General features: G+C 37.0%; 1 protein-coding gene across 13 annotated transcripts in view; it reads right to left on the bottom strand.

The window, feature by feature from the left end:
- The window catches only part of TFEC (transcription factor EC), a 220753-nt gene that overhangs the window by 131201 nt on the left and 75534 nt on the right, over positions 1-14018 (bottom strand). The window contains exon 1 of one of the 13 annotated variants that reach the window (XM_038557453.1): positions 1528-1616. The exons of the other annotated variants lie outside the window; for them this stretch is intronic. The gene's annotated coding sequence lies outside the window, so the exon portion shown is untranslated. Of the gene's footprint in view, positions 1-1527; positions 1617-14018 lie in introns of those variants that run through there. 13 annotated transcript variants of the gene reach the window in all.

Below are 14018 nucleotides of genomic sequence, written 5' to 3' on the forward strand. Positions count from 1 at the left end.
CGAGCTCCTCAAGGGCAAGATTTCTTATGTGTTGTTTCTTATATTGCTGGAATCTGCCCCCCATCTCACACAGTGTTTGCACATACTAGGAATCCACTAATTACCAACTGGTTGGCTAACTGTCTAAATTTGGCTGTGCCTTACTTTGAACTGCCAACCCTTGGGGGAAGGCAAGAGAACTATAAAGGGAAGGTGGGTGTGGGAAAAGACCAATGATTTCTATGACAAACCACAGTGCAGGAACAATGGATATGCACATGGAAAAGCAGAACTAATTATGCTTTAAACTAGAGTACATAAAATAATCATTAACATGGAATGGAACCCCAACATAGAAGTATGGGTGATAAGGAATCAGCAAACCAATCTAAATCAATTGTCCGGAGCAATTAAGTGATCTTGGAAACAAGAAAAGTATTTGAGGATCCTAAGTTAATGGTAAGAACAACCTAATAAAAACGGGAAATAATAAATTTGGACACCGAGAATTAGTGAGATTTATTGTTAGCACCCATGAAATTCTAGAGCATATGTCTGGGATGAGCACTGGGTGTTATTCTATATGTTGGCAAATTGAACACCAATAAAAAATAAATTAAAAAAATTTTTTTAAAAGACATGGAAAATAAAATGGAATTCACTAGGAGACAGGGAAGTGGAAACAAGAGAGTTTGATACGACTGACAAAAGTATTGGGTTCGTATTCTGTATGCATGCTCTGGTCACTTTAGTGATTTCTCCTTTCCTCTATTTGTTGGAAGCTGATGTGTGTTTCCCCAATCTCCAAAAAAAAAAAAAAATGTTGAAGTCCTGACCCCTGGTACTCATAAATATGACCTAATTTGGAAATAGGGCCTCTGCAGATGTAATTAAATTGCATGTTAAGATGAGGTCATCTTGGAGTAGCATGAGGCCTTGACCCATACGTCTGGAGTCCTTATAGAAAAGAGGGAAAGAGACACAAACAAGAAAGACACAGGGAAGAATTCCATGTGATGATAGAGGCAGAGACTGGAGTGGTGTCAGGAGAGAAGCAGCACAGAAATCTCGCTCTGAGTCCCCAGGAAGGGACCACTCCTGTTGACACCTTGATTTTGGACTTCTGGCCTCCAGAACTGTGACAGAATAAATTTCTGTTGTTTTAAGCCACCCAGTTTGTGGCTTAAATTTGTTATAAAAGTCCTAGGAAACTAATACTGAATTCTACAAAATAAAATTAGTGATGTGTCTTCCTAAGGTGATTGTCAGGAGGATTATAATATATATCAGTTCTTAATTTCAGCAAAGCATCTTACAAAGTCTTTTATAATGTGTTCACTGGTAAAATAAATCTATGCAAGCTCAGTTATTAGTGAGGCAAAGTTGTTAAAACTATCAATCCCAAAGAGAGCTGATTAATATTTCAACATGAGCCTAATTTTTCCCAAAATTTTCACTTATGGATATATTAAAAATAGCTCTCAGTCCTTGAATATCTATATTTTAGGGCCCTTTGAAGACAAATGTACAGAAGTTTGGGAAACTGACCTTGAGTAACATTTGTAATGTTGGACACAGAACCTTTCATTCCCACATTGCTGTTTAACATATTTAACAGGACTCAGAGAAATATGTAGCATGGATCCTGCTCAAATATAGGGGGGAATTAACTTGGGAGAAAAGACATTGAATGGCAAAAATCAGCATTTAAAAATAAAATTCTAATTAGCATCCTATTATTATAACAATATGATTTAGTAATAATTATTAATAATAATTTAATACTTTAAACCCCTAATAGTACTAGATACATATACTCAATAAATTACTATTATTATTAATAGTGTGATAGCCTAAAATAGTGAGGCAAATCCACTTATATGAAAAATACACAATATTTCATTTGAATTCAAAATGTAAATAGATGTAAATTGGGAAATATCCAGCTTCACTGTCAATTTATATGGAATAGAGTTAGAGAGTTCAGTTGACCAAAGACTCAATGTGTGCAAAGAGTATTTCTGTGGCCTTTAAACAAAAACAAAACATAGCAAACCACAAATTGGTATGAATTAATAGGTATACGCAAGCCTGTGATAATTTACAGAAAGGGAACCTAAGAGGTCTTTTTTTTCTAAAAGCAGTAATTTTCCTCTTTAATTTTAACAATGGCCTACATGGTACAATGAGAGAGATGGAATTTTAAAGGAGATGAGGGTTTTGCAGATTTTTATCCAAACTTCAGGAATATAAAAGGAAGTAGGAAAAAAAAAAAAAAGGAAGTAGGGTTCCAGGGCATGTAAATCTGTGCCACAGGATGTAGATCTCAGGGAAAAACATTTCTTTGGCCCCCTCAAAACAACTGAAGCTTCACAAAAGCAGCATCCAAGATGTAGATGTACAGTACAGATGTACCGTAGCCAGCAGGAAGGAATATCAGAGACTCCCTCAGTTAAGATTGAAGGGCAGAGAATGACCACAGACATTTGAGGGGCTAAAAGAAAGATACCATCTAGAAAGAGACACTGGAGCATCTCACTCTCAAAGTTGCATAGGAGGCCATAAAAGAAAGGAGGGAGGGAGGACACTTGACAGAGGATAGAAACAGAAGGACCAATGAGACAAGTTTCCCCCACACTGATTGTCAAAAGCATGGCTGATACCCAAGAAAAGGGGGAAAGTAGGGCAGATTTAGTGATGTTAGAACAAGGCTTCTTGTTCATTAAACTCCTTTCTCAAGGTTATTAGGAATATCACATGCAACTAGGAATGTTCTGGATATAAAATGTATTTTCCTAGATGTTGATTAGGATGCAATCCCTATGATACTCATCACAAATGTAACTCAGGTTCTTTATACTTGGGGTCTTTCTAATGCAAGGTATCAGACAATTTGGAATACTCGCAGTATTTGTTTTCTATGGATGCAATAAAAAAATATCAAAAATTTTGTGGCTTAAATGACACAATCTTACAGGACAAAGATCTGAAATCAGTTTCCTTGGGCTAAAGTCAGGGTCTCCTCAGGGATGGTTCCTTCTGGAGGCATTAGGGGAGAATCCATTTCCTTGCTTTTTCATATTCTAGAAATTGTGTATATGTCTTGGCTTGTGGCTCTTTCCTCCATGTTCAGAGTATATCATTCCTATCTCTGCTTCCATGGTCACATGTTTTTCTCCCTAACTGTAATGGAAGCATCCGTCTTATAAGGACTATTATGATTACATTGGGTCCACCTGGAAAATCCACCCATCTCAAGATCCTTAATCACATCTTCAAGGTCCCTTTTGCTATATGAAGTAATATGCACATGTTCTGGGAATTAAGATGTGGATATACTTGGGGGACCTTGGTGTAGGACACCAAACCCACCTAAAAAATATTATAGAAACAGAGTACAGTATAGTGTGGAAGCATAAATTAGGTTCACTTGTTTCACAAACACAGTGCTTTTTATTGGCCAGATGCTTTTTTAAGTGCTTTACAAATATTATTTCACTTAATCTTCATGACAGCTCTAGGAGGTAAAGATGATAATGATCCCCATTTCACTGGTGAGAAAACTGAGGCAAAGAAAGGATTAGATACTTGCACATGATTTAGTGGTTATCTAAAGTCAGTATGAACCCAGTCATGTCTCTTAGCTGGTTGGCCTTGACACAGTCTTTTTGCTGGGAAAAACCTACTTTATATGGTTGGTACGGGAATTAAATAAAATAATGTAAATAAAATAGCTATCACAGTTGCTGATTCAAGAATTGCTCATTATACAGAGAGGATAAAATAAATAAATATATTAGAAACATTGACAAAAAAAAACAACAACAGGAAAAAGCATAAGAAAGATGGTTAGGGAACAGGGAACACTATCCACTGAAAAATGGTAGTTTAGTTTGGAGAAGAAAAGAATTATTGGGGACATGATAGCTGTCTTGAAATATGTGATGAACTTTCATGTGAAAGGGGAAGTAGATTTATTTTAATGTTCTCCCATAAAACCAAACTAAAACCTAAGGGTGGAAATTACATGGTGATAAAATGTGGTTCAAAAAAAAAAAAAAAGGAAAGGAAGAAAGAAAAAGATCCAATAATTAGAGTGATCCACCAATGAAAAGGGCTGCCTCTGAATTTTGTAAGCTTTTAGTCATTGGAATGTTCAAGCACAGGCTAAATGACTTTCTGTAGTACATAAAAAAATGGAAAAGGTTTCAACAATGAGAGGGACATTAAAATACATTCATGCATTTATTCAGCAAATATTGACTGACCACCTTCTGTGTGCAGTGCTTCTAAGGCCCCTTACAACTCTAAAAATAATAGAATCTACTATTCTATGAATGAGCAAATAAGAACACATGTCGCATAAATGGACATAATTTCAGGCCGACTCTCATTGGAAAGGTCTACTAATTCTTTAACTCCAAGGCTCTCTGGCTGGTCTAGTGTAATCTGTGATAAGCCTTTATTTTCACAATCATTTATCACCAGTCACAGGAAGATTTTTCCTATGTTAGTTTTTAATAGGAATAAAGCATTGGTTTTTAATAGGGAAAAAAATCAACCGGTTTTATGTTCTAAGAGGAAGAATTTTCTTAAAAGAAGAGAAATGAATTTTACCCCACAAGCTTAGGTGTTTTCCTTTTTGGCCTATGCAAACAAATATAATCATAATCAACATCTTTTAACCAAGAGAAAAAGAAAAGACAGGAAGGACTCTTCTCATTGACTCTGGATTACGTGCCACTTTGGGCAGAGTCTGTGCTTTGCCATTGTCTCCAGCAAGGATATTCAGAAACTTCACCCATTCTTTTGAGCTCAAAAACAAATTAATTGTGGTAGAAACCTATCCAGCCTGATTTATCCCAGGAATTATTAAGATGCTGTCAACTTACTTCTTACCGAATCCCCCTGCCTATGGGAGATTGCTTTTAGAGAATTATCTGAATTGCACAGATAATCCAAGAAAGTCTCCAACCACTGGGCTGGATGTGTCTGATATCTATACCACCCATGCAACACCTCACCACACACTTATTACACAGCTGTTAGTATGTGTCAGAATTCACCAGATAATTGGCTAGGCCTCTATTTTTGCTGTTTTCGGTATTTTCTTTGCAGAAGATACAGAGCAGGGATAAGAATAACCCAAATTCAGGTTGATTTTTAATGAGCTCTTGCTATGTGATGATTACATCATTTGAACCAGCCTGGGCAATCTTTTCAATACCCAGCTGGGCAGGTACTGCCCTCATCCTTCTCTAAAGAATGAGACTGGACCCAAGATTAAAAATCAAAGGGACATGGAGCTCCCGAGCTCCCATTGCCTGACAAACTGCCACCACAACCTTCTTAACAGAGACAAATAAATTAGAAGAAGTATTGGAAAATAATTATAAGTCTGTATTTAGATATCCTTTACAGAAGTAAACAGTGAGCCAAAAATGGGCTTAGAACATAGTTTTCCAGATAACCTGTGTTCCAAATGGTTATGATTAATTTGAATATAAAAAGCACTGCAAACCCCTGAGGGCTAGCCACATCACTGAGTTATTAAATATCATGCAAGAGCCTGTATAGGTGAGAACATTTTTTAAAATATGGTAAATTCTCTTCTCTTCCCCTTCAAAATGCCCCCAGGCACTCGTATACATTATGGACACCACTGGCCTAAAAATTCTCAGTTGAGGGAAAAAGAAATCCAAAATCCTTGAATTATAAGAGCACTAAAAGCATCTAAAATGATAACTATTTTGCCCCTTTAACACCAAAAGATCAACTGATTTTTATTTTTCACTTGGAGTTGACCTTTATTTAACCCATGGCATGCCAAAGTTATGGCCTGAAGCGATTTTTTCACTGAATGCCTTGACTTGGGACAAGAATAGACATTTCACTCACCCTGTCTCTAAATCATCATTTCATACCACTGCTGATGGTCAGTCTAACAAAGAAAAACACTTCTTGACATCTACAAAACACTAAAACTTTCTATTCAATTATTTATTTCCTCTATTTCAAACATCTTCACAACGGGAAATGTTTGCGAGTTACAAAATAGCCTGTGTTATTATTCAGAGTTATTATTAAGCTCTTCACTAAAATGTTTCTGCTCAATTATATATTAAAAATAACAGCTGATTGTGTCTGCATTACAAGTTTAAACAGTTTCTTTTGATCAATTGACTGCCTGCCAGAGTCTTTTCCTAATGGGGAAATTAACTTTAAGGCATTTTGGTGCCTCTTTTACCCCCTAGATGAATCCTGCACCTGTATACAATTGTTCAGGGCTATCCTATTATTTTTGAAAGTAATAAATGAGGTATATTTAAAGGATTTAGACATGACTAGTATAGTCTAACATCTTTCTATAACAAAAACAAACTCAATAGCTGAATGTTATGAAAGATTACTATACTGAAGAGAAAAGTCCAAAAGTACAGTAGGAAGTATCTAATTTGGGGATTAAGAATTTATGGCTGTAAGGGCTATGAGACACTTCTGTTATCCAAGGGAGAATGCAAATTCTCTGGAGATTTTTAATGCTATAAACAGCTATGTTTCTGAGCTGGCATAAATGGGATCCTGGTTTTGGTAAACAGCCTAATAAAATTAAAAAATAAATAAAATAAAATAATTATATATAGAAAAAGGTGGAGATAGTCTGGTTTAAGGGTGTCTAGAAGATATTATTCAACAACAACTATATTTATATGAACATAATTTAATAGTAGCACAACTCTTCTTTTGTGTATCATTGTCACATGGTTTTATTTCCTGGGCAGCATTGATCTTTAGATAGTCATGAAAAAGGAATCAATATTGCCATATACAAAACACTTGGTTAAGCACTTTATATCTGTTATCTCCTTCAACATTTTTAATAAAGTCTATTTATGAATGCTCCTTATTGTTACCAAACGGAGAAAATGAAACTCAACAATCACAAGTAATTTGCCCCACACTACACATTTAATAAGTGGGATACTAAATCCAGATCAGTTTGACTTTCCAAACTCCTATGTTATAGAGCAAAATAATCTTATCAATAATTGAGAAAAGTGTGGATCCAGCCAACAAAATAGGTCAGGAGAGAGAAGGGAGTTAAAACTAAAAGAAATAATATATGATTATTATTTGTAATGATCCAAATAACCAGATAGAAAACCTAAGAGAAACACCAAAAAACAATTGTAAATAACAAGACTTTAAACATAATAAATTTAACAAAATTTTAAAATTACATGCACAAGAGACACCTGGGTGGCTCACTCAGTTAAGCACTTGACTCTTGATTTCAGCTCAGGTCATGATCTCAGGGTCTTGTGTTGGGCTTTGGGCTCAGCCTGGAGTCTGCTTGAGATTCTCTCCCTCTCCCTCTGCCCCTCCCCACCTTGCTCATGCACTTGCACTCTTTCCCTCTCCTTCAAATAAATAAATAAATCTTTAATATAGAAAAATAAAATTACATGCACAAACATGAATACAACATTTATAAAACCACTGAATTGTACACTCTAAGAGAATGAATTTTATGGTATGTAAATTGTGTCTCAATAAAAAGGAAAAAAAAGGATTATTCTATCAGTTAATATGGGGGAAAGGTGGGTGAAATAAGGACTATTTGCTGACAGTACAAATAGAACATTTTTTTCTGGAGGGCAATTAAGCTTTGTTTATCAAAAGTCTAGATATTACATTTTTAAAAATTTATTTAAGAAACTAATTGGAGATGTACTGTTAGATTTATAGAAAATAATATTTGTCATAGTTTTGTTTATAATAGTCCCCCCCAAAAAGAATTAAAACAACAAAGAACTACAAAACTCCAGGAACTTCTAAATATACCTTGATATATCCATATAAAATCGTGTTTCAGAATAGTTAATTTCATTGGACATGCTTACAATCTTAAGTGAAAAGGGCAAGGTACAAAAAAGAAAAAGAAAAAAATCAAAGGTTAGAAAGATACTAGAACTGCAGTATGTAGTGTGCGAGAAGATATTTTTGCAAAAATACGTTGAAGATAAAGGAAGCTGATTCAAAGGTGCCCTGAGATCTAAGAAGGAATTCATTCATTTGTTGTTGGGGAATAGGCTGTAACTGGTATAATGGGGGGTCAAGGAGTTCTGGCTTGTTCTGTTTGTCTAACCAACTACGTGTCAGGGAGGGATTGCTACTCTACAGCACTTTCCCTCAGACATGCCAAGCCTACTCCGTCCATGGAGCCTTTGCAAAAGCTGTTTCCTCTCCCCAGAATTTCCTTCTCTCTCATTTTGACTAGGCTGGCTCTTGATACATACTCCATATTCATGTCCCTGCTAAAAAATCATTAAACAGTAAGGCCTTTTCTGCCTAACCCAAAGCATCATGGGCATCACCTGGGAATATGTTGAAAAGACAGACTTTCACGGTTCACCCAAGATCCACTGAATTCAAACCTGTAGTTCAACAATATCCCAAGGTATTCTCAAGCACACTACAATTTGAGAAGCACTGATTTTATAGTCTGATAGAAATTTCATACCAATTCCGCACATAATTGTCTTCCTGGCTCTTAACCACACCTAAAATACTCTCTACCTTCTTATATTCTTACATCCCTGTTCTATGAGGGTAAAATCTTTTTGTCTTTTTGTCTGTATCCCAAGTTCCTAAATGCATCCTTGGTGTACAGTTGGAACACAGTGAGTGTTTACTGAATGAAAGCACAGGATGGGAAGAGGAGTGCTTCACTGATTTTGATTGAAGACATACCATTTCCCTATTTCCTTAACTGTCAGAGTTACCCTGTCTTTTAAGTTTTACTGTTGAATACAAAAACAAGAATTAGTAGACTAATAGATTAATATCACAGTCCAAGACATCATGTGTAAATAGTATCTGTGGTTGCAATAATAAGTCCTATCCAATAATCTTCTGAAGAATAACCAGTATTGGCATATATAAAAATAAAAGTATGTTCCTAAAAAAAGTTAAACATATAATTACCATATGAGCCAGTCATTCCACTCCTAGGTGTGTACTCAAGAGAACTGAAAACAGGCATTCAAACAAAAATCTGGACATGAATATTAATAGCAGCATTGCTCATTATGGCCAATTAAGTGGAAGCAGCCCAAATGGATAAATAAATGTTTTGCATACATACGATGGAATACTATTTGGCTGTACAAAGGAATGACATAGATGAACCTGGAAAGTATGTTAATTAAAAGAAGCCAGACACAAAAAAAAAGCCACATACTGCCTAATTCCATTTATGTGAAATGTCCAGAATAGGCTAATCCCTACAGAGAAAAAGTGGATTAGTAGTGGTCAGGGGCTAGAGGAAGGGAGGAATGGGCGATGCCTGCCTAATGGGTAACGGTTTATTTTTAGGGTGATGAAAATGTTCTGGAATTAGTAGTGGTAATGGTTGCATATTATGGTGAATGCACCAGAAGTCGCTAAACTGTACACTTCAAAGTGGCTAAAATGGTGAATTTTATGTTATATGAATTTCACCTCAAAAAGTAAATAAAGAGTAAATGATCATTTTACATATAGCACCATTCTCGACTTGCTATCAATACATTTTGTGTTACAGGCTCACTATTTCTGGGTCAGAGTTCTAAATTATTAATGTCAGGTGGTGATTATCTCTGTCAGACAGAGATAAGGCAGGGAAATAAGGTATAAGAAATGAATCTGGGATTTGCCTAAGCCAGGACCCAGATTTCTTTGATTCTTGGTTAAAAGCCCTGATTGGCCCAAAAGGTCAAATGGAAAGGAAAAAGCAGTCAAGACTAAATCAGTGAAATAAAAAATTCATTAAAATTTAGCTATTGGGAGGAAAGAAAATAACCTTCCTTTCTTCCACTAAAGATAAAATTGACAACCTCATTTTCAGAACAGGTAACAGATGTACAGCTATAGGTAGGTGCCCAGAATTTCTTCTCTACAGGGAAACGCTGGAAATAAATTTAGGAGGAGCCTTCAGACACACCGAAGCCACTGAAGTTGTAATTGTTGTTACAATTACAAGGGTTTATTAAAGATCATCAGGAAACTCGGCGTTAAAAAAAGTGTTTGCACTTTACGCCTTTGCTGTTAATTACATGTTGCTGTGACTAAGCACTTCAAAAGTGACTTTTATGAACTGTGCTATTATTTAATTTAATAAGAACTTCTTATAAAGTCACAGGTTAACAAAAGTTCATTAGTAAGTTAAATGTTTGAAACTCACAAAGCATTTCCCCACAGAACAATGTCAACCATGGTGGCTGCGCTCTATGTCCGCAGGGTCCAAGGCACCAGGTCATCCGGAATACCCACCAACCGTACTAAAGAACACAACACACATATACAGCGATTTCCATGGAAAATTCATTCAGCATTCTGAGACCAGCCCGTCCCTCCACTGTATTCCAGATGCTCATTCATTCATTCATCTTTTGATCACTCATTCAACAAGCATTGGCAGTGCCAGGCCCTCTGACAAATTGCCTCCCTTTCCACCTGCCAGGTAGCGGGCTTTCTTCAGCTTGGAATAAGTACCCTGTGGTGTAGCTTATAAACTCCATCATGGTGGGGCCTCTGTAGGGGCAGAAGATGAGGTTCCAGGGAGAGAAAACATAATGAGGGTGGGGGCCCAGTAAAACAGGGTGATGGAATGGGAAGGGTCCCTCAGGCAGGCCACCTATCCACCTCGCCCCATTCACCGCACCATAGCCGACACTGGGTTTTCCCTAGACAACCCCTGGCAGAGGATACCAAGAAGGTCAAGATTCATGGTGCCTTTTCCTGCTCCACCCTTCCACAGGGCGGTGACCAGGATTGGGAAATGCCAGGAACAGTGTTAAAACCAAACAAGCGTGAGGACTGAGACCTAAAATGTACTTCCTTCCCATGTTCCTTCCTTCCCTTCTCTTACCTGACAGACCAAAAAAGAGTAAAGGAGAAGGAAAAACATTTATGGATGTATAGCCATGGGTGTGAATGCCAAAGATCAGGAACTGTACGAAACAAAAACAGGGATTTTCTTGCAACCGCTGAACTCTTTCAAGAATCACGTTACCGACTAACAAAGATCACCACCTAGTGGCCCCAGCAGGATAATTGCACTTGAACAAAGTGCAGTGAAATTCAAATCTGTTGAGTGGGGTTGGGCCTTCATTCCTCCTGGTTTATAATTCTAAATTGTCCCTAAGGCATTTTATTTACAGTTACCATTATTTTAATCTGCACAATGAACCGTCTACTTTGTCACATTTTGAGTTGCTCCCCTTTCATTACAGGCCCTAAGCCCCTCTGCATCTTGACTGAAGCCAATTCCTTTAAATGTCATTTTTGTCATCCCACTTCCCTATTCAAAGCTCGAATGCTTAGGTGGACCCCGTTGTGATCTTTAACAAGCCTGGTCTCACCTGCATAACCCCACACTCTACTTAGCACACATATTGCCTGTGCATTAGGCTGTTTTCCTCAGTGCTGCTTCACCACTCCCAGATCTCAAACACAACCACCCTTTTACCCACCTTTCAGTCCTCTGGGCCAATTCCAAGTCCACCTTTCTCTCAGTTTTCCCCTACTGTTTCTGCCAAGCTCCCTTCTTTTTTTTCTCTACTTTCTTACATTCATGGTTATTGCCACGGAGTTTACTATTTTGTTTTCTAATTGTTTTACGTGTGTTATGCCTGCAAAGGAAGTCTCATGGCTTCGATATGCCTTCCACAAACCTCAGCATAATATGAGAGTGCAAAAATGTAAATGGCTGACCTAGAAAGGGATGGTGGTCTGGTGGTGGGGGACAAGGGGAGATGGGGGAATGCAGAATGGGGTGAGATCGCTGGAGTTATATTCTATGCATGGAAAAAAACTAATTCTATCCACCTTTGTCATGTAAAATAGTAGTGACATATTACATAGAAAAGTACCCCCCAAAACACGAGGATACATTTAAATACATTTCAAAATATACAATTTAATCAGAAGTTTGCCGTGGAATATAGTTGCTCTGGGTGCAGGCAGTGAGAGCAGCTCCCTTCACAGATGCAAAGCAGGGAAACACAGGAGGAAAAGCAAGTTTGTTAAGCAGGTAAGGAAATGTTCACTTGCATTCTAGAGTAAGACAAGGTTTCACTTCTCGGACAGCAGCAGAAAACCTGCTCCAAGGATGAGAATTACAGACACAGGAGGAGTGGCACACTTGGAAATGACAGGACCAAGAGAAAGTTCTCTGCACTCCAACTCTGGCAGACAATTCAACCAACTTCGAATGTGAACAGAAATATTTTACCCCCAAAATGTGAATAATAAAACAAATAAAATATTAAACAATCTACTCAAATGAAGAAGTCTGCAGAATAAGTAATGTGAACTTGAAAAATCTCATTAAGTGACACCAGAATTCTATTTCTAGTGCAACTGCAAGTAGTTTTATAACTAGGCCTCCAGTAAAATAATTAGACTATTTTAAGGGGTAGCAGCTGATTCTATCTTGAGGAGAGAAAAAAAAATGCTTCTCCTATGTAAATTTCCCCCCAATTCCTCAAACTGACATTTCAAAGATATCACAGAAGGACAATTACTTGTATGCTGTATATATTGCTGTTTTACCACAAAAGAGGAATACATATGCAAGGCATCATGCAAGATACTGTAGAGGGAAACAGAATAAAATGCCAGAGAACCTGTCCTCAAGGGTCTTCCTGGAATAAGAAGGCCAACATATATTCAATAAATAGTAAATAATTTCATGATAGGTTTTAAGTATGTATACCACATATTGTGCATAAAGTCTATATTTTCACTCCTCAACAAATATTAAAGGTCCACAGGTGGCAAGATGCAATACTAGGCATTTGGGGAGTAAAAAATAAAACAGCTACTCAATTGACTCTCAGGAGCAGTACGTCTAATAAGAAATGTATGGCAGGTACAGTAAAATGGGGATAAGAGATTACTTGATAGAAGAGATAGACAGTGATTTGTCTTGATGTATATGTATAGTTCAAATATGCAGGGTTGAGGGATATTCAAGTATTTCAGGCAGAGGTTTTATCATGTGCAAAGGCACAGAGCTGGTAAATCTAGGATAGCTATAAGAACATTAATTTCTGTCACTGGGAAATATAGAAAATGTGACATGAAACAGTGAGGAAGGAAATGGGAAAGCTAGATTGGAACTAGAATATGGAAGTCATTCAAGTCTTGGCTGAGGAATTTGGCTTCTCTAGCAAACAAGAAGTCATTGAAATTTTGAGCAGCTCAGTGATACACTCACCATTATGCTTTGGGGCAAGTAACCAGATGACAATTCATGTAATGGCCTTGAATGTGGAAGCATTGGGGAATCCATTTAGAAGCTATATTACTCTACTTTAAGGAAAAAGTAAAGGTGGTGGTATGTATCATAGTGATCGGGACAAAATGGAAAAGGTAATTTCAAGAGATCCTACAGAGACAAAATTGATGGAGATTTGGTTGAATCGATGAAATATGAAGGGTCACTGAAAGAATGAACTCAAAGATGATGCCATGTAAAGAAACTAAGAATAAAAGAGAAGTAAGACTGGTCTTTATAGAGTTGACTACTTCATCAAGACATATTTTTCAGCTTGAAGTGCCTTCCAAGAGGAAATATCCATTTGGGAATTATAATATAGGACAATTGAGATTAGAGCTAAAGGTGTAGATTTGGAAACCATCTAGAATGATTGTATAAGAAGTGAATAAACCGAAATCTCAGAGCTTGTACAGATGGCAACAAGGGAAACCAGTTTGATATCACAGTTTTTTGGCTAGGAGCAGTTAGCTGTCCGTGTCCTCACCCTACCTTTAGCACTATTGCAAGATGTTGGAAGGTGAGAGATTTACACATTACAGAAATTAAACCAAGCGGTACAAAAAAACTCCCCCAAAAGACTGTTATAGGAAACTTACAGAAAACAAGACAATGAGAGAAAAAAAAAAAAAAGAAGCTTAAAGTATATAGCCCCAGAATGACAAAAGGATGTATCTTATGAATTAGAAATTGGGATGCACTAAAAAATGAAAAA

The sequence above is a fragment of the Canis lupus genome, chromosome 14 (assembly GCF_011100685.1).
Source record: "Canis lupus familiaris isolate Mischka breed German Shepherd chromosome 14, alternate assembly UU_Cfam_GSD_1.0, whole genome shotgun sequence".
In the NCBI taxonomy this organism is placed as follows: Eukaryota; Metazoa; Chordata; class Mammalia; order Carnivora; family Canidae; genus Canis; species Canis lupus.